The sequence below is a fragment of the Rhincodon typus genome, chromosome 8 (assembly GCF_021869965.1).
Source record: "Rhincodon typus isolate 14 chromosome 8, sRhiTyp1.1, whole genome shotgun sequence".
In the NCBI taxonomy this organism is placed as follows: domain Eukaryota; kingdom Metazoa; phylum Chordata; class Chondrichthyes; order Orectolobiformes; family Rhincodontidae; genus Rhincodon; species Rhincodon typus.
In genome coordinates, this window is record NC_063339.1 from 65194337 (window position 1) to 65215132 (window position 20796).

The 20796-nt window shown below is 40.9% G+C and overlaps 1 long non-coding RNA gene across 1 annotated transcript in view; it reads left to right on the forward strand.

The window, feature by feature from the left end:
* Positions 1–20796, forward strand: part of LOC125483739 — a 66321-nt gene that overhangs the window by 36191 nt on the left and 9334 nt on the right. Inside the window, exon 4 of the long non-coding RNA XR_007262685.1 lies at positions 11403–11507. This is a non-coding gene — a long non-coding RNA (uncharacterized LOC125483739). The remainder of the gene's footprint in view (positions 1–11402; positions 11508–20796) is intronic.

Genomic DNA, 20796 nt, shown 5'->3' on the forward strand with positions numbered 1-20796 from the left:
TCAGCCTTCCTGCTCCTCTGATGCTGCTTGGCCTGCTGTGTTCATCCAGCTCTACACCTTGTCATCTCAGATTCTCCAGCATCTGCAGTTCCTACTATCTCTGAAACCCTTCAAACACTACCTGCTCCACATAGATAGATGCTATAGATCACCCATTGGACTTATCAGGCATCTCAGAACACATTGCACCAGAGGTGCAGGAAGTCATGCTGGATCCTGAGGGACTGCCGAAGAAGAAGAATATTTAACTGTCTTACCTTGGCCTTCTCCTTCCTTCACTGAGAGGACTATATTGAGATCATTGCATAAGTTCAAATGGAAGTAACAGCAAAGAGAAAGCAAGTTCTACCAAATGTCCTTTAGTGGTTTTAAAGCAAGTTGATACAGCCTGAGGTGACAAAAGGTGTCACATAAATGCAAGTTGTTTATGTCCGTGCATGCTCAATAGCGTACTGTCTAAGCTAGCCATAATACTACATGAAATGTTTCCTTCTGTTAGAACTTTGAGTGTGAAAGATTACCTCCTGAATCAGATTTGCTGGAGCATTTATTATGTTACAAATCCTTTGACACCAGATTCAAACTCTTTCGGGGATTTTGTGCTTTCAAAATCAATAACATGAAATCTCTGTACTTGCTATAGTTGTCTGGCTGTATTCTATTCTCATTATGTTTTTAAAAAAGTCTTTGAATTCCCTCAGAATTTTCCTTCAATGTGAAAAAAAATTCAGAATTTTAACTGAATTTAGGTGGGGCATAAATTATAAACTTTAATGTGAGAACGAGCTTATCAAGGTAGCTTTTTTAGAATGAAAATGTACATTGATGTTAGGAGCAGCTATTTTGTTAACTTTACAAATTTCAACACCAGGCTGCTGGCTCCAAATGTACTTCCCGTTAGAAACAGTGAAGGAAAGGAGTAAAAGGCAGTCACATAAACTTCGAAGCAGCAGTAGCGCGCAGGTTAACTATTTCACTGCTGTCCCAGTGGCGAAGTAATCATCGCTACAACAAAGGCTGGAGCAGAGCATCATTGCTTCAGTCTCCATTAAGGGCAAGTTTCAAAACAAAATAAAAATGTGTTTTCCAGTTACCAAGATGACCAATTATCTTATCTACACCAGGCTTTAAATAAATTATTTATTGATCCACCAGTTTGCTTAAGTTTTCTTAGTAACCACAATTATGGGTTTATTACTAAAGCTAGAAGCATTCATAAAGATGCAATAATTGGTTACTATACACCGATAGTAATATATAGGTGTGTGTGTGTGTGTGTGTGTGTGTGTTTGTGTGTGTGTGTGTGTTTGTGTGTGTGTGTGTTTGTGTGTGTGTATGAGAGAGGGAGAGAGAGAGAAAGACATGCAAAGACATGCACACACTTCACTTTTACTCTCTCTCTCCCTACAGAGTTTAACTTTTGGAAATAAGAAACCTTTGAGCCAATTCTTGGAGGTGCAAGGCTAAAGTGTAAGGTGTCCCAGAGTCTATGGCTTTTACGTTTCGCATGTGTGGCCAAATTACTAATCAAGCATTGTTGTCTCTGAATTCTTGCAGATGCACCTTGCTCAAAAAGTACCATCATACAATTATAGAATCCCTGCAGTGTGCCACGAGGCTGTTTGGCCCATCGAGTCTACACTGACCCTCCAAAGAGATTCCATCCAAAAACAGCCCCCTACCCTAACCACGCAACTCTGCATTTACCACAACTACTCCACCTAGCCTACACATCCCTGGACACCATAGACAATTTAGCATGGCCCATCCACCTAAACTGCACATCGTTAGACTACGGGAGGAAACCGGAGCACTGTGAGATTCTGTGAGACAGCAGTGCTAACCACTGAGCCACTGTGCTTCCTACATCTTGAGATGTTCTTTCAATCAGTCTTTCAAAACAAAATGAAGAGGTTTCAATAATACAAAAGGTTTCTTTAACAGAAATAGGAGAGATCAGCTAGGCAGTTTGTTAATAGCTAGTTTCCTCCAACTCTGCATGTTCTTAGCAGGCCTCCCTCTGACTCAACCAGACAAAGTCAACCATTGTTCAAGAACAGCTCGAGCAGTCTATTGCAAATCATCCAGTTGTATAAACATTAGGAATGCTTGTTAAAAAGAAATCTCCAAACTCCATAGTAAACTTTTGATGACCTCTTTTAAATAAACTGTTCCAGGTTTGTCCGCAAATCTTGAAGTCAAATCTTTTTCAAAACTTAAGTCCTCCCAAGCAATATAAAATACGAAGCATCACTGTAACACAATTCTTCAATGTTAACAATGCCAGCAGATACCTTGAGGAACCTCTTTCTTTTTGATCTCTAGCACGAGGAGTAGAAATGTTTGCATTAATCTTGTATTCTGGGAGTGCAACTTTTCAGCTCAGAACTTTGCATGTAGCTTTAATAGAAATCAAGTGAGAACACACTCTGCAGCTCCTGAACCACATCAGAAAGCAACATGCAGACACAAAGCTAATGGTCACCTGCATCTCACAGGTGCTCTGTTATTTGTGTATCCTTTTGAATTTCTCAACTACTCAGTGTGGGAGGTGTAGCTCTGAATCTGATGTCCCACGAACCCAGTTAAACTGCACCGGTGTTATTTCTGGTACTTACCGAAATGAATTTTATCGCTTGTTCAGCAATGAAATACTACTGGGCCTCTTGCCGTTTTTCTGTTTGATAGCATGAAATCACACATTGTAGTATTTCCCAATAATCCTGGTGTTATTTGCTCTTCACAAGGCATGTGGGTATCGCTGGCAAAGTCAGCATTTGTCAGCCATTCATAATTGCACTTGAACTCAATGGCTTGCTGGGCCATTTCAGAGGTAATCACATTCCAGCGGGTGTGGAGTCATTTTGCCTAGACCGGGTAGGGATTGTTTCCCTTGAGGACATTAGTGAACCAGATGGTTTATTGCAACAATCAATGATAATTTTGTGGTCATCATTGCTTGTTTTCAATTCTAGGTTTTTATCAACCGAATTTGAATTCTGCTGGGCCTATAGATTAAAGATGGAGGCAATGTCCTGGCGATATTGTTGCTAACTATTAATCCAGGGACCCAGCTGATATTCTGAGGACCCAGGTTCGAATCCCGGCACGAAAGATGGTGGAATTTGAATTGAAAAAAATATGAATTGACAATCTAATGATGACCACAAATCCATTGTCAACTGTCTGGTTCACTAATGTCCTTTAGGGAAGCATTCTGCCATCCTTACCTGGTCAGGCCTAAGTGTGACTCCAGACCCACAGCAATGTGGTTGACTCTTAACTGCCCTCTGGGCAACTAGGGATGGGCAATAAATGCTGCATAGCCAGTGATGCCCTTATCCTGTTAATGAATAAAATAAAAGATCAGTCCAATGACACTACACCAGTGCGCTACCATTTCCCACAAAAAATCCACGACATCAAGAAAATGCCACGTGGCCTATAGAGGATCAATTTTCAGGAAGTCAGTAAAATGTTCATAGCACCATGGAGCAAAGTGCCATTCAAATAGGGAAAGCAAAAAGGTATAAGTTACAGTTGGTGACAAAATCGCAAAGGAAGAGATACTGTTCTCAGCAGTTAAAGTCATGAGTCCAGAAGGCAACGTTGTCTGTCTGTTGCTAAAGTTACATAAGAACCCAAGAAATAGGAACAGGACTAGACCATTTAGCAGTTTAAGCCCTCGTTATCGTTCAGTGGGATTATGGCTGATCTTTTACTTCAATACCATTTTCAGTGAGTCATACAGCACGGAAACAGGGCCTCCTGCCCAACTTATCCATGCCAATCAGGTTTCCTAAACCAAACTAGTCCCATTTTCCTGCATTTGGTCCATATCTCTCCAAACCTTTCCTGATTACGTACCTATCGAAATGTCTTTTAAATGTTGGAATTGTACTCGCCCCTACTACTTCCCTGTCAGCTCATTCCAAATGCTCACCACCCTCTCTGTAAAAAGGTTGTCCCTCAGATGCCTTTTCAATTTTTCCCCTCTCACTTTAGACTTGTGCCTTCTAGTTTTAGACTCTTAATACTATCCTTGCATTCCTGTATGTTTTTAATATCTAGAAATCTATTAATGTCAATTTTGATGATTCACCAAACTAATTCCTGAAATGGAGGAAAGATTTAATTGATTAGACTTTTCTCCCTGGAGTTTAGAAGAATGATACATTATCTCATTCAATCAAAACTTCTGCAAGCATCAACAAGGTAGTTGGAGGAAAGATGTTTTCCCTGGCTAGAGATTCTAGACTGGCAATATAATCTGACAGTAAAGAGGGCCCATTGAGAATTAAGTTGAAGAATTTCTTCACAATTAGGTTGGTGAATTCTCCACCACAGAGGCTCAGTCATTGAGTAAGTCATGGGGGTACCAATGATGTAGGTGGGACTAAGAAAGAGACCCTGCTGAGGGTGAATGAGCAGCAATGTACAAAACTAAAAAGCCGAAGGTTCACCTCAGCCATGAGCAAATTGGTCTATTGCATATATAATCAGAGAGTCAACTATAGCTCGAAGATTGATGGTGCGGAGGGGTGGGAAATGATTTTGAAACATGGGGCGCTTGTATTGGGGAAATTGGGGCAGCAGTACCAGTGAGATGACCATCACCCGAATTGCATTGAGGGAAGTAATACTGGCAAGTCATATAACAAGGGCTACTAAAAGGGCTTTTATGTAAAAGGGGTTTTGCACCATTAGAAAGAAAGAGCAAGGCAATAGTACAGGGTAGAGATGTGCAATATGATCCCCAGAGTGTGACAAGAAAGGACAGTTTGCACAAATAAAAGCATGAGCAACCAAGGTCAGAGCAGGAAAAAAAATAAAAAAGGATCAAAAACTCTTTGTCAGAATTCATGCAACATTTGTAACATTGGTGGATGAATTGATAGCACAACTAGAAGTAAATCAGAATGTCATGAGAGACATGATTACAAAATGACCAAGGCTGTGAACTGAATATTCAAGATAGTTCACATATCAGCAGGACAGAAAGATCATGTAAAGGAGTTCGAGTAGCTGTTACCAAAGAATGAGATCAATACAGTCGTGAGAAATAAGTTTCTTCTGGTAATCTCTTCTCAAATACTCTAAATTCTCTGATTAATTTTCCACATTATGAATTTATAGTTAGAAACTCTTTTGACACGGTTTCTGTCTCACTTGCCTCGTATTTTATGCAATCATTGCAACCTGATGATTCCTGGCATCACTCTTGGTATTTCATGCAGTTTCCTCAATTAAAAGTAAGTAAAACTTAGCTGAGATCATTAAGAATGCTGTAGTCATATAATTAAAATCCAGCAATGATACCTGTGACCTGTCACAGTGACTGGAAAAATATACTGCTTTAAGAACTTATATTTAGCTCTGTTATTGCGATGGCTTAAGATATCACAAGATAAAAACAGTGGACAATTATGCAAGAATTACAATTAAATGCGGTCTTCTTTGACCCGTGGCTTTTATGAACGATTATACAAAGCGCTGAGTCAACCTTTAATGAACATTAAACTGAACCACAGCCATTAATCTGCAGGAATACTGACAATCACTCTCAGGTCACTCTGGTTGGGCTGACTTTAATGTCATTTATTTATAGGCTGCCAACATATGTACAAAAGAGCTCCGAAGCTCAGTGAACAGAGTTCATTGTTGAACTGCTAATTATGTTTTAAAGGCTGTTCTTTTTGAATTGTTTCACAGTGATTTACAGCAAGCTTGTGAGCGAAGGGCAATTTAAGAAATCAGTTCAGTAAAAACACACTGAATAAAAACAAAGAAGGGAAATTAAAGAAGGTAATAGGAACTGCAGATGCTGGAGAATCTGAGATGACAAGGTGCAGGGCTGGATGAACACAGCAGGCCAAGCAGCATCAGAGGAGCAGGAAAGGCTGACGTTTCGGGCCTAGACCCTTCTTCAGAAATTTTGAGAACCTGAGAAAAAATTTCAAAGAGATGAGAAACAAAGCTGGTAATGATAGAAAGAAAAGTGGTAAGCAAAATTGGAAGGCAGCAAATTTGAAATTGGCAGCAATTAGAAGGAGCAGCATAACATAATATGAAAATAGAGAAAGTTGTTAAAAAAGCAAAGTTTAAAGCACTCTATATCTGAACACAAGCAGCATTTGCAAAAGGGCAAATGAATTGACAGAACATGTAGAAATAAGCAGTTACAATCTAATTGCCATTCAGAAACACGGTTGCAGGGTGGCCAGATGTTAGGGACTGTATATTCAACATTTAGGAAGGACAGGCAAGAAGAGGAAGGGGGAGGGGAGCAATGTTAGTAAGAGATGAGGTCAGAATATAAAAGTAAGCGAAGATCTTACATGAGAAGATCAGGATGTATAATCAGTTTGGGTGGAGGCGAGAAGCAGCAAAAGCTGCAAGCATTAGTGGGTGTTGTGAATAGGCCACCAAATAAATGGTTTACAACAACTACACTTTCCCTTGAGGCACAAAATGCAACAGGAAAGGTGATTCAACTGTGATTAACCAGAGAAACGAACAATTGTATTAGATCAAAGAAAAAGGCTTACACAGTTGCTAAAAATATAGCAAGCCTGAGGATTGGCACTTTTTTTTAAAATTCTGCAAACGAATTCCAAAAAAACTGATAAAGAAAAGGGAAAACAAAATATGACATTAAACTAGCGAGAAACATTTAAAAAAAATTGACTGTTGAAGCTTCCGTTGTTAGGTAAAGTGGAAAGAATTAGCACAGACAAATGTGGGCCAAATACCAGCACAAACAAGAAAATTTATCACTGGGTTAAGGAAATGATTGAGAAACTAAACAAATTGTTTTTGTCTGACTTCCTGGAGAAAGGTACTAAAAATATTCTTAAAAAAGAGGATCAAAGAATTAAAAAGAACAAGGAACTGTAAGAAATAAGTATTAGTTAAAAAGTTGAACTGCAGGCATTTGAGTCATACAAACTGGAAACACACCCTTTAGTCCAAATAGCCCAAGCCAACCAAGTTACCGACTAAACCAAACATCCTGTAAGACTGAAAGTTGATAAATCCTCTGGACTTACATCATCTCGTGCTGAAAGAGCTGGCTGTAGAGATAATAGAGGCATTGTTGATCATCCTTCAAACTTCTATAGATTCTAGAATAATCCCTGCAGATGAGAAGGTAGCAAATGTAATTCCAATAGTTAACAAAGTGAAAGAGAACATGTGGGAGCTACAGACACATTAGTCTGAAAACAGGAGTTGGAAAAATGCCAGCATCTATTATAAAGGATATGAGAACTGGATACTTAGAAAACAATCATAGGATTAGCCAGATTCAGTGAGAAATCATATTGTACTAGCCTGTTGAATTGTTTTTGAGGATGGAACTAGCAGAATGGATAAGGTATCCAGTGGATGTGGTGCATATGAATTTTCATAAGATCCCACACAAGAGGGTAGGAAATAAAGTTACAGCATATGTTATGTTGTAATTAGTTGATGACCAGAAAACAGAAAATAGCGATAAACAGGTAATTCTCAGGGCAGGATGTCACTAGTGGTGTACAACAAAAATCACAGCTTGGACCCAAGCTATACTCACAAGTTCTCATGATGATTTGGATGTGGGGTTGAAATGTAATGTTTCTGAGTTTTCTGATGACACATACATATGTGGGACTGTGAGTTGTGAGGAAGATGCAAAAATGCTTCAAGGGGATTTAAATAACTTAAGTGAGTGGGCATGAACATGGCAGAGAAAATATAATGTGGCAAAATGTGAAGTTATCCACTTTGGAGGCAAAACTGAACATTTCTAAAATGACAGACGAGGAAATATTTGGTATTCAAACTAATCTGGAGGTTCTGAGGAAGGGTCATTGGACCCAAAACTTTACTTCTGATTTCTCTCTACAGATGCATCCAGACTGCTGAGCTTTTCCAGGGATTTCTGTTTTTGTTTCTAACGTGGATGTCATTGTTCACGAGCCACTGAAGTGAAGATGGCAGGTGTAATAAGTAGTCAGGAAGGGAAATGGTATTTTGGTCTTTACTGAAAGATGATTTGAGTATAGTAGAAAGATATTTTCATGGAATTGTACAGTACATTAATTGAACTGCACTTGGAGTATTATGTGCGGTTTTTTCCTCTTTAATCCAGGAAGGATATACTTGACATGACAGGACTGCAATAAATGTTCACTAACCTATTCCTGGGATGTCAGGATTATCCTATGAGGAGATATTGAGAGTTCAGCAAGCAAAGTGCAAGAAAGATGTGTTCCTTGTCTAGGGGATGGGGTTCTAGAGCTGGCTTATAGTAAGGGATAGGCCAATTATGATTGAGCTGAGGAGGAATTTCTTCACTCAGACAGTGGTAAATCTTTGGAAGTCACTATTCTGAAAGACTATTGAAACTCAGTCATTGATCATGTCCAAGACATTGATGAAGATTGGTAGATTTCGAAATATTAAAGATATCAGGAGATATGGGAATTGTGTGGAAAAATGGCATTGAGTTAGAAGATCAGCCATGGATTTAGTTGAATGGTAGAGTAGGTTTGAAGGTCTGAATGGCTGGCTCTTGCTCCTTTGTACTATGCGCTTATGTTATTCAGTAAAGGAAGTAAAGCTTGAATGGGCCTCTGTGTATGAAAACATGTCACTTCTAGCAGAGTAAATCAGCCATGTTACAAGTTCAATTTATTGACTTAATTTGGTTGTTGGCATAACTATTACCTTGTAGCTTGAAGTTCCCGATTACTTTCTCTATTGCAATTCCTTCGCCTATCAGAGTCAACTTCTCAATCAATCAGCATCCTTTTCTCCAGTAGTATAAGTTGTTATGAATTTCTAAAATTTGGCATTTCACATTTGTCCTGACGAGTGCAACATGAAGGGCTTTGGCAACGTGTCTTTATTTTCAGCAATATTCAAATGCTGGTCTGTGCTAGTAAGCAAACAGACTACTGATCCAATATAACTAGTAAGCAGTTGTCTATGGCTCAACTCTTCCAATCCGGGTTGGAATCTCTAACGCTGACCCAGATCAGATATGCAGGGACACACTTAACTTTCTCTGATTTTTTGGGCTCAAATTCAGATTGGGGATCCTTCCAGATTCATGCAGTGCAGCAATCCTCAAGGGAGCGATGCAGGGAAACTGTGCAAAACCACGTTGTCTTTTTACTATCATATTCCAGAAGTAAACACAGTTTAAATGTCCCAAAACCTCTTTGAGAAGCTGTGAAGAGAAGGTATGTGGGTAAGATAACTTAAACACATTGAGGGAATAGGGTGCCAAGTAAGTAGATGAGGATTAGAGATGCAGATATCTGGATAAAGAGATACACAGGTATGCAGGTAAGGATGTAGTGTGACAGGTACGTGGGTGAGGGAGGTAGTGGCAGGTACATGGATGAGCGGGTGGAGTGTAAGTTGGGTAAGGGAATAAGGTGCCAGGGGAAGGGGTAGATTGGCCGATGGGTGAGGTAGGGTGGCAGTGACTGAGGAGATGAAATAGTTTGTGAATGAAGGGTAAGGTGGCAGGTAGATTGGCAAGTAAATGGGTGACAGGGCAGGGTGATCAAGTCAGGAATTGAGGTGTCATTTGTGTGTGGGTTAGGGTGGCAGGCAGGTAAGGGGATAGGGTGGCAGATGGAGAAGGGCAGCGTGAATAACTGGGGGATCAGTGTGAGTGATAGAAGGGGGATGGTGTCAGTTAGTTTCTCAGACTCATGTTTTAATCTCTCTAACCTTTCTTGCTAAGTGAATGGGCACCCTCTGAAGTCTCAAAGTTTGAGGCTTTTTCAGAGGGTTCCAAATGGCAAGTAATTATCTAATCAGTTGTTTACACTTTCGGGCCATTTAAGTCATTGTCATTGCATCAGTTCTTCCAAGAGGTTCTGCCAGATATCTTTCAGGGTACATCTGGTCTCTGTTTGTTTGGAGACTAGAATATTTATTTTGGGGTTATGTTTTTTAAACAAATTGCTGTCTTGGTGAATTGCAATTGTGATGGAAAATGCTTGTATTTTGTAATTAAACACATTTTCAGCTGTCTTTATTAAACCACAACAGATTGCCACTCTTAAATATATCAAAGAATCTTTTTTGAAGGATCATTTGCTTTCAAAAGCTGCCCAAGTGTGCTGTTTCATGGCAGGCTCTGATTTGGTGATAAGTGGATGAGTTTGAGGGGAGGGGAAGATCGATTTTGGAAAAAAAAATTCAGAAGCAGAAACTCATACCTTTTCATTTCAACTCCCATTCCTCAGACGACATATCCATCCTGGGCCTCCTGCAGTGCCACAACGATGCCACCCGAAGGTTGCAGGAACAGCAACTCATATTCCGCTTGGGAACCCTGCAGCCCAATGGTATCAATGTGGATTTCACAAGTTTCAAAATCTCCCCTCCCCCCACCGCATCCCAAAACCAGTCCAGCTCGTCCCTGCCTCCCTAACCTGTTCTTCCTCCCACCTATCCCCTCCTCCCACCTCAAGCCGCACCTCCATCTCCTACCGACCAACCTCATCCCGCCCCCTTGACCTGTCCGTCCTCCCTGGACTGACCTATCCCCTTCCTAACTCCCTACCTACACTCACCTTTCCTGGCCCCATCCCCGCCTCTTCGACCTGTTTGTTTCTTCTCCACCTATCCTCTCCTCTATCCCTCTTCTATCCGCCTCCCACACTCTCCCTATTTATTTCGGAACCCCCTTCCCCTCCCCCTTTTCTGATGAAGGGTCTAGGCCCGAAACGTCAGCCTCTCTGCTCCTATGATGCTGCTTGGCCTGCTGTGTTCATCCAGCCCTGCACCTTGTTGTCTCGGATTCTCCAGCATCTGCAGTTCCTACTATCTCTGATTCCCTTTTCATTTCTGTTCACTTTCACTGCTGTTCACTTTGTGAACAGTCTTCCATCGTACCTTTAACTTGAACTAAATTGTAGGGGATTTAAAAACAATGTTCAACACATAACTAAGCAATAGTTAAGATAAGTATAGCAGGTACACTAATTACATATGTATAGCCATGCCATTTCCTTTACTATTTTCTCAGATTAATGAATTATGTCCCTAGGAAGCTCAGTAAAAATTTTGGAAACTTATATGTTAATCACCATAAATCCACAGTCCGCTTATCATTGTACACATGACAATAAATACACTTTAATGTTACAAAACATCCCATCCGCCTACTCACCTTGCCCAATGTCAAAGGAAAGATATGTTCTCATTTCCACGTGATAGGACAAATTGCCCTATTTGCTTGGTAATAAATGGTAGGATTTGGCACACACCTAACTGAAATGTCTTTTGTTTCTTGCTTGTAAAATTGTGAGTTACTTATTTTCAAATTGATGATTGTACTCTGTCTGACTGGCTGCTGCAGCCTGTTTTTTAAATTATTTTTGCTTTACTCACTGAAGGGAAAAAGAGAAATGACGTTCAACATAGACTTGCTCGAAGCAGAAGACTGGGGATCGCCTTTGCATGTGTCCAGAGAAGAAAATCTGCAGTAATGCTTATAAAAAGTAAATATTTCTGGCCTTAACCATCAGCCTTCCTTTGGGAAAAGCACATTTCCTTGCTTCCACTAGGAACGAAGGGAGCAGACTCGGGGATTTCCCAGTCTATGATATTTGCAAAGCTACATGATGGAAATGAACTGAAGAACTGTACCTCACATGTAAACTATTGGAAATGTAACAGAATTTTAATGCTTGGCCTCTCTCTTAAAAGCTGAGAGCTTGAGATTGGATAAGATTCATCCATTGACTTACATCTTTTGAATCACAGCTTCTAGGATGGCATATTAAGGGGGTCCAGACCTGCCAAGGGATATTTATGGTAAACGGCACTCTTGCCAATGCTGACAGTCGCTTTATTTTCAGTTGTTCTTCTTTTGACACAAAGTGAAAGCAAGATTTTGCCTTTTTCCTTTGTTGGCTGCGAAAGAACCCATAGCAAAAAATTGCAGCCTGACAATGTGCCTTGTGAGGAAGCATTTCCTCCTATCCGGGGCTCCAAGCTTCTTTGCTTTCAGCTTGCAATGTCGTATTGGATTTTGCAAATTATGTGGCTTTAAACTAAAACTGAAAGAGAAAACAATAAGACAATCTAAAATGGAAAACTATAATGAGGCATATTACTACATTAATAACATAGAGAGGGAGTCTGTAGGTTGTCTTTTTATATCTCCTGTAGTGGAAAATATTTTACATTCCCTTTTCACAACCTTATCAAAGATCTGTGCTGCCATTACTGTTTAATTGTGTTTCATATTGTCTGTTTGTCCATCTTTCTCTGCAATTAATATTGCACTCTTGTTTCCAAACCAATTAATTACCCTGACTCTATGCTATTTTGCAAATCAGTTAATTCTTACACATCTGCTGTTTGTCTTCCCAGCGGGCATCTTCATCTCCTTTTGTCTTTTCAATTCACCAAATCCCTGCTGAATTTCTGCCACTGCATGTTACTTGGATATGCCACCTGCAATTAGATGAACATTTTAAATTCTGAACTCCTTCTGTCAGTTCAGAAAGACTCTAAATTGCTCCTCCATTTCTTGCTGCTATTATGAAATCATCGGCTGACAGCCTAATACCTTCCTCAAATTTCCACTTCCCTAAGGTAAATGCTATTTAAGGTGCTTCAGCGAAAAAAGTTTTACTTGGGCTTTACTTTTTGGAAAACAGGCTGAAATCTTCTCAGAAGTTCTGTCCCTTATTCTGCCACGGTTGAAGAAAGATTCAGTTCTACTTTGTAATATTTTCCTTTATTAATCTTTTATCAACCTGGCAGTGCAGCTTCCCCTTCACAGCAGAGTCTCTCTTTATTAATTATTTCACAAAATAAAATAAAAATTCTGCTACAAATATGGTTGCGTGACTTAAATCAATAATTGAAAGATTTTGTGCCTTCTGGATTTGGAGTGAGTAGCAACTGCTTTGTTCTGTTTGGGGAGGGTGTTCCATCAGGTCATGAATGGAAATCAGGTGGGACCTGTCCAAAAGGGGCATGGAGCAGGGAGGCAGACTGAGGGAAGTAGGGTTGTCTGGGACTGGGAGGGAACTGGGAAGGAAGTCTGTCCAGGGAACAGAGCCTATGAGTGGCAGGGTGTCCAAGGAAATAGAGGAAGGGTAATGGTGTCAGGGGTGCAGTGCTGCCATGTGTTGCTGGAGATGTTGAGGGCTACTTTGGATAAGGATGGTTTTGGAGAAATATTCCTAAAAGCCAGGTTGGTGCTGCCCTGGGAGGTTAATGGGCAGTGAGGAGAGGTGCTGGGATGCAGTATGGTGGGTGTTCTAGGGTCATGGTGAGTAGGTTTTGTGGGAACTGGGTGGGGAAAGTGGACGGATTAGTGTAATATTATTGAACTGGTGCTTTAGTTTTCAGGAGGGGCCGAGATACACACAGAATCCCTACAGTGTGGAAACAGGCCCTTCGGCCCAACAAGTCCACACCGACCCTCGGAGCATCCCACCCAGACCCATCCCCCTATAACCCACCTAATCTACACACCCCTGAACACTCCAGGTAATTTAGCATGGCCAATCCACCTCGCCTACACATCTTTGGACTGTGGGAGGAAACTGGAACACCCGGAGGAAACCCACGCAGATACGGGGACAATGTGCAAACTCCACACAGACAGTCGCTTGAGGGTGGATTCGAACCCAGGCACTGTGAGGCTGCAGTGCTAACCACTGAGCCACTGAGCCACTGTGCCACCCTGTGGGGATAATGTTGGCTGTCGAGGGAGGTGGGAGAAGGCATGTGAAAGGTGACTGTTATAGGATCAATGAGGTGATTCAAGGGTTATAGAGAGGAGTGACAATATTGCGACAGTAATATTGAGTGGTTGAAAGATGATCAAGGTTGTTGATGGGTGACAGCACAGAAGATAATGGTGTGTCTGCGGAATATAGAGTACTATTTTATCAAACTGTCACAATACCTGGAGTCCTGTGATTAATTATAAGGGGTCTTTTCAAGTCGGAGAAGTAATTGGTGTATTCAATGGGTTGACTAAGGGAGTCTCTATTAATACTAAATAACTTGGTTGAGAACCAAGCTCAAGTCTAATCAATGAATCCCATGCCTAACAAGAATCTATTTCTGCCTTAAAAATATTCAATGACGCTGCCTTCTTCTGGGGCAGACAGTTCCAAAGCCACACAACCCTCTGAGAGAAACAAATTCTCGGCTTTGTTATAATTTTAAAACTGCTCCCTAGTTCTAGACTAACCCACAAGAGGAGCCATCCTCTCCACATCCACCTTATCAAGGCTGTTCAGAGTCTTGTACTTTACAATCAAGACACCTCCTCACTCTTCTATGATCTGGTGGAATCAAGTCCATCCTGTCTAAGCTATCCTTGATAAGACAACCAATTCATTCCAAGTATCAGTTTGCTGAACCCCTCTCTGAACCACCTCCAATGCATTGACATCCTGCCTTTAATAAGTAGACCAATACTGCACACAGTTGATTTGGTGATTGACCACATTTGATTTGTTGTGTCACCAATGGCCTCTCTAACTGAAGCATAACATGCTTACTTTTATGTTCAATTCCTCGATTTCAGTAAATGATAGCATCCATTGGCTTTCTTGATTGTGCACTGTACCTGTATACTAACATTGTGAGAATTATATAGAAAACCTAAATGCCTCTGCACTTCAGAATTCTGAAGTCATTCACCACTTAAGTAATACCCTGCTTTTCATTGTTCCTAATACATGGACCCCTGCAGGATTCTACTCATCACATCCTGCTAATCAGACAAAGGCTTATTTATGCATCTTCTCTGTTTTCTGCCAGCCAGCCAATCTTTTATCTGTGCTAGTACGTTATCCTCTATACCATGAGTTTTGTTTTCTGCAATGACCTTGTTGCACCTTATCAAATACCTAATGGAACTTATTTAAAAGTCAAGCAGGAGCAGAAGAACCTGGTTTTATATGTGCACAAGTCAGTAAAGGAACTAGGACAAGCAGAGTGAGCAGTTAATAAAGTATACAGAATCCTAGGCTTTATTAAAAGGTCAACATCACTGTCTCAGGCTTGCTGCAGTGCTCCAGCGAAGCTCAGTGCAAGATGGAAGAACAGCACCTCATTTTCTGCTTGGGGACCCTGCAGCCTTCTGGACTCAATATCGAGTTCAATAACTTCAGGGCTTGAGCTCTGCCATGGCCTGATCCCAACCGCCACACAGCAGGCCTTGTTACCACATAGTCCGCTATTACACACAACCCATTGCTAGCCACTGATAGTCGCAATTAATAGCTATTCACCCTCCCAGCCAGATCGTTATCCACTCTTTTGTCTGTCCAACTATTCTTCTGTCTTTTTGGGCTCTATCTCCACCTATTGTTTACTCCTTAACCCCTCCCTCCACCTATCTTCTGCAAATAAACCAACATTTTCCTAACTACCATCAGATCTGAGGAAGGGTCCCTTGACGTGATTTCTCTCCATAGACGCTGCCAGACCTGCTGAGCTTTCCCAGCAATTTCTGTTTTGGTTTCTGGTTTACAGCATCCACAGTTTTTTTTTTGGTTTTTGTTTATGAAAAAGTCCATTGAGTACAAGAGTGAGGAGGTTATGCTGAATTTATATATGACACCAGTGAGACCTCAACTGAACTATTGTATGCAGTTCTAGACACTGCATTTAGGAAGGATGTGAACACATTAGACAGAGTACAGAAGAAGTATATGAGAATGGCTCGAGGGATGAGAAACTGCGGTTATGAAGCTAGATTAGAGAAGTTGGGACTCTTACCCTCAGAGAGGGGAAGGCTAACAGGAGATTTGATTGAATTTTTCAAAGTCATGAACGGTTCCATTGTAACTAATTCGCAGCCTATCACGTTGTTGTGAATGGTCAATCACCCATATTCCTGAGAAGATGTGTTGGTCACTTCTTATCCTGCTGCTGCCAACTGTATGGTGACGAGAAAGATTCTGTCCTGGCCTTGGATTGAGTCAACAAGAGGAATTTTAACCCCATAAAATATATGGGTTTGTGTGCAGGTGGAAGGCTGGATTTCAAACCTGAAAAATGCCAATGTGTTGGGATGCCAGCTCCAATCCACCAATGACTGTATTCCTTAGATTTTACGCAATGTCTAGAGCAAGATAGGTTGCTGTTTGGCCCTGTACATGATGGAGAATCATGGTCAAGTTAAACTGAGATCTGGAGCCCACTGGAGATCTGTAGACACTGTCTAGGAACTCCTCAAGAGAGGGAAGAAAGTGAAGGAAGACAAGAAACTCAAGTTTTTTTTATCGACTAATGGTATATTGTGTTAGTTCCTCACTAGCTGTCAACAAGAGTTTCATCTATCCCTAAAGCTTCTGCATACTTTATTGTCTTTGCAATGATGGACACGAGTTAACCTGACTTTCTGTATGAGTCACAAATTTATACAGGAGGGGACTGAGTTGGGAGGTCAGTTGCTGCTATGAGACATTTACATTCAGGCACTGAGCAAGTGCCATTATACTGCTGCCTGTCTTACATAACCAACAACTCCTGGCTCATGACCGACCAAAAGAGAAAAGACAGAGAAGAAGACACTGAACAAACTGAGAGATTTATTTTGGTATATGTAGGGGGATGTTGCTTCGGAAAGAGCACTCAAACCTTCTGACAGACCATCTTCTCAGACCATGCAAACACCATCACATGACTGAGTTTGCAGACCATACTTTGGACTTATCAACCAGGTCAGGCCTCAAGTAGAAGCAAGTCAGCCCTGAACCCGATGGACGAAATAAGAAGAAGCAGGCGGTAGCTTGGCCTGCTGTGAATTCCCAGCATCTTCTGATTATATGACAGAACATAGACTTTGTTTTGATGAACATATTAGGTTTATTGCATATCACTCAACAGCTGGTTACATTACATCTGAGTACATGATTGTCTATTGTGAGACATCAGTCTCAATTTAAGATTAATTACACATTAGTGCTCCTGAAATATCCTCACAGAACTGGTAACAACTGGTTACGTCCTCCCAGGAGCAATCCTTTAAATCCTAATGGTGTCGGGGAGCTCATTCTGTGATGTCAGTGAATTCTTTCAGATCTCACACAACACTTTGCATGATTAAATACCACTGAGAAACTGATTGCACAGGTCCCAAAAGCTTTCCTGAGAATATCAGCAGTCCCATGAGGTAACTCTGATACTATTGAACATAGAGTCACAGAGTAATGCAGCATGGGGGAAACAGGCCCTTTGGCCCAAACTGGTCCATGCTGGCCATAATGCCCACTCAGCTAGTTTCAATTGCCCACATTTGGTCCATATCCTTTGAAAACCTTCCCATCCATGTACCTATTCAAATGTTTTTTAAATGTTGCTATTGTACCTGCCTCAACCACTTTCTCTGGCAGCCCATTCCATATATGCACTACTCTCTGCATGAAGAAGTTGCCCCTCAGGTCCTTCTTAAATCTATCCCCTCTCACCTTAAATCTATTCCCTCCAGTTTTCAATTTCCCATCCTTGGGAAAAAGATATACATTCATCCTATCTATGGCCCTCATGATTTTATACACCTCAATAAGGTCACTGCTCCTTCTTCTACGTTCCAAGGAATAAAGTCCTATCCTGGCCAACCTCTCCCAAAACTCAGGCCTACTAGTCCTGGCAATATCTTCGTAAATCTTCTTTGCACACTTTCCAGTTTAACTATGTCTTTCCTATAACAGGGTGACCAAAACTATACACAATACTCCAAGTGCAGCTTCACCAATGATTTATACAACTGTAACATAACGTCATAACTCCTATACTCAGTGCCTTGACCGATGAAGGCCAGCATGCTAAATCCCTTCTTCACCACCCTGTCCATCTGTGACGCAGCTTTCAATGAACTATATAGTTGTACTCCTAAGTCCCTCTGTTTCACAACACTCCTCAGGACCTTACCATTTACTGTATAAGTCCGACCTTGGTTTGACTTTCCAAAGTGCAACATCTCACAATTATCCGTATTGAATTGCATTTGCCAATGCTCAACCCATTTCTCCATCTGATCAAGATCCCTCTGTATTTTTTGATAACCTTCCTCGTTATCATCAATACCTCCTAATATTGTATCATCCGTAAACTTACTAATCATGCCTTGTACGTTCACATCCAGACCATTTCTTTCAATAACAAATAGGACAGGTCCCAGCACTGACCCCTGTGGCACACCACTAGTCACAGGCCTCCAGTCAGAGAAACAACCTACAACCATCACCCTCTGCTTCCTACCATTGAGCCAATTTTGAATTTATTTAGCTAGCTCCCCCTGGATCCCATGTAACCTAACCTTCATGACTGGCCTGCCGCATGGGACGTTGTCAAAGGCCTTACTAAAGTCCATATAGACAACATCCACTGCTCCACCCTCATCTACCCTCTTGGTTGCCTCTTTGAAAAAAAGCTAAAAGATTTGTCAGACATTACTTTCTGCGCACAAATCCATGCTGACTATCCCTAGTCAGATCTTGACTATGCAAATGTTGTTGATCCTGTCCATCAGTGGCCTCTCTAATAACTTGCCTACCACCGATGTAATGCTCACTGGCCTGTAGCTCCCTGGCTTGTCTTTGCTACCTTAAACAATAGAACAACGTTAACCAGCCTCCAGTCTTCTGGAACTTCACCAGTGGCCAAAGATGAAGCAAATATCTCTGCAAGGGTCTCTTCAATTTCTTCCATAGCCTCACACAATGGCCAAGGATGGACTTGATCAGGCCCTGATGGCGCACCAATTATGCTTAGTGCAAATGCAGGTTTTGTCATATTTTGCAGAAATGACTCTGATTTCAACTCTTTTGTCAATTACCACAGTGTAATCCACCAGCAAGCATTAGTGAGCAAAGTTATAGACTAATGAAAGTCATTGTGTAAATTGTAAACTCAATTTATACAGGTGCCCTTCAGCACCACTTGTTTAAATCGTTACTCAAAGAACTTAATGTTGCCTATGGTGAACTAATCCTCCATACTGACGGGTGGTGATTAAGTTTAGGAAAAGTCCTGTAAACACTTTTGGAGCTGATGCCTGAAATCTTTTATTTTCTTAAATCTAGGAATGAAGTGTGGAGTGGGCTGTCAAACAATGTGTTGCTGCTAGACTTTAGGTTTCTCACAGACGTGACATGAAAACTGAATAAACTGAATTGTGAACTGCAGGAAAAGACAGCAACTTAGCATATATGTTTATGACTAGCTGCCATAAGCTACAATCCAGATTTCAGGGCAGTGGGAGAACATGCGCAATCTTAGGTGTCACACTTGGCGTGTAGAGAACAAAGTGAATATTTATATATACTTGGTTTTAGATTCATATAGCACTGAAATTAAACTTAATTCTATATTTTGGTCAGGGTAGATCCTGGGTTGCACTTAAATTCAATAGTGATGTTGTGCTAAAACAGCCTGGAGACTACTGGCCGAGAAGGACGAGGGCAGTAGATGTATAGGAACACCACTGCCTGCAAGCTCCCCTCCAAGCCACTCACTATCCGGACTCGGAAATATATCACTGTTGCTTCAGTTTTGCTGTCAACATCTTGGAACTCCCCATGCAATGACACTGTGGATCTACCATCACATATCGATTACAGCAGTTCAAGAAGGCATCTCACTGCCATCGTCCAAAACAAAGGGCAACCAGAGATAGATGATAAATGAAGCCAGTGAAGCCCACATTAAAATAAAACTCCCAGTTCCAATGAAAGGTCATTGACTTGAAACATTAACTTTGTTTCTTTCTCCAAAGGAGCCACCAAACTTGCTGAACATTTCCAGAATTTTCTGTCTTTATTTCAGATCTTCAGTATCCATTGCTTTAATGTAACTTTCAGGAATGTGCTCCGTGAGTCTTAACTGAGTATAAATTAAAAGGGAAGGTACATCAGTTTAAATTTAGTTTCAGTATCTAAAGATTTCTTCACTGTAATATAGGTAATACAGTAAATAGATTTAAAATTGATTTAATAATTGCTTCTCAACTTATCTCAGTTTTTTTGATCTTTCTTTTGCCAGTAGCCGTGTCCCTTTGGTGAGGTTATCAGTTAAAAAAAGGGAAAGTTTGCAACTACTTCTTTTTGAATAGATCAAAATTCAAGTCTCAGTTAGATTGGTGCAACATGTTCTGATTGCATTGATTCTGGGAAATCAACTGTTGATTACGACTCTATTACCTTGCAGTGATTAGTTTACAGAAGCTCATTGCAGAAGCAATCATGCACGAACTGGACAAACACATCGGTTTAATGTCAACTGCAGTTGCTGAAAGCAAGAGAACAGATCCTGAGGTTTGTCACATCCTCTGTGCCACTCGATCTTGACAATAACATGCAAAAACTAAATAAATCATTGCTAAAAGTAAGTAACTTAGAAAGAAACCATGAAAAGAAGACTGACTTGAGATATAAAATAAATGGTTTTTCAGTGCTCAGAAACATGCCGTTGGATGTTATAGCTGCCTTGTGGGATTGGCGGAGGTTGGGGGCAGGGGGGAGGGGGATATCATAAAATTGCACCATGGGCACTGATCCTGGAGCCTACCAACCCAACACACTGCAATTAATAGCCATGTAAGGGCCTTCTCCTATTGCCAGTGATCCTCATATCCCAAGAACAAATTTAAAAAGAGAGACACTCCCAGACCTGCTGAGTTTTTGCCTTTGTATTGTGTCAAGGAGAGATTTGAATAAAGGCTTTGATCGAGTTACTAAGACAGAAACTGTTTGCAGCATCAGAAGAGGGATTGATGACCAGTAGGACATCGATCCCACAGGCAGA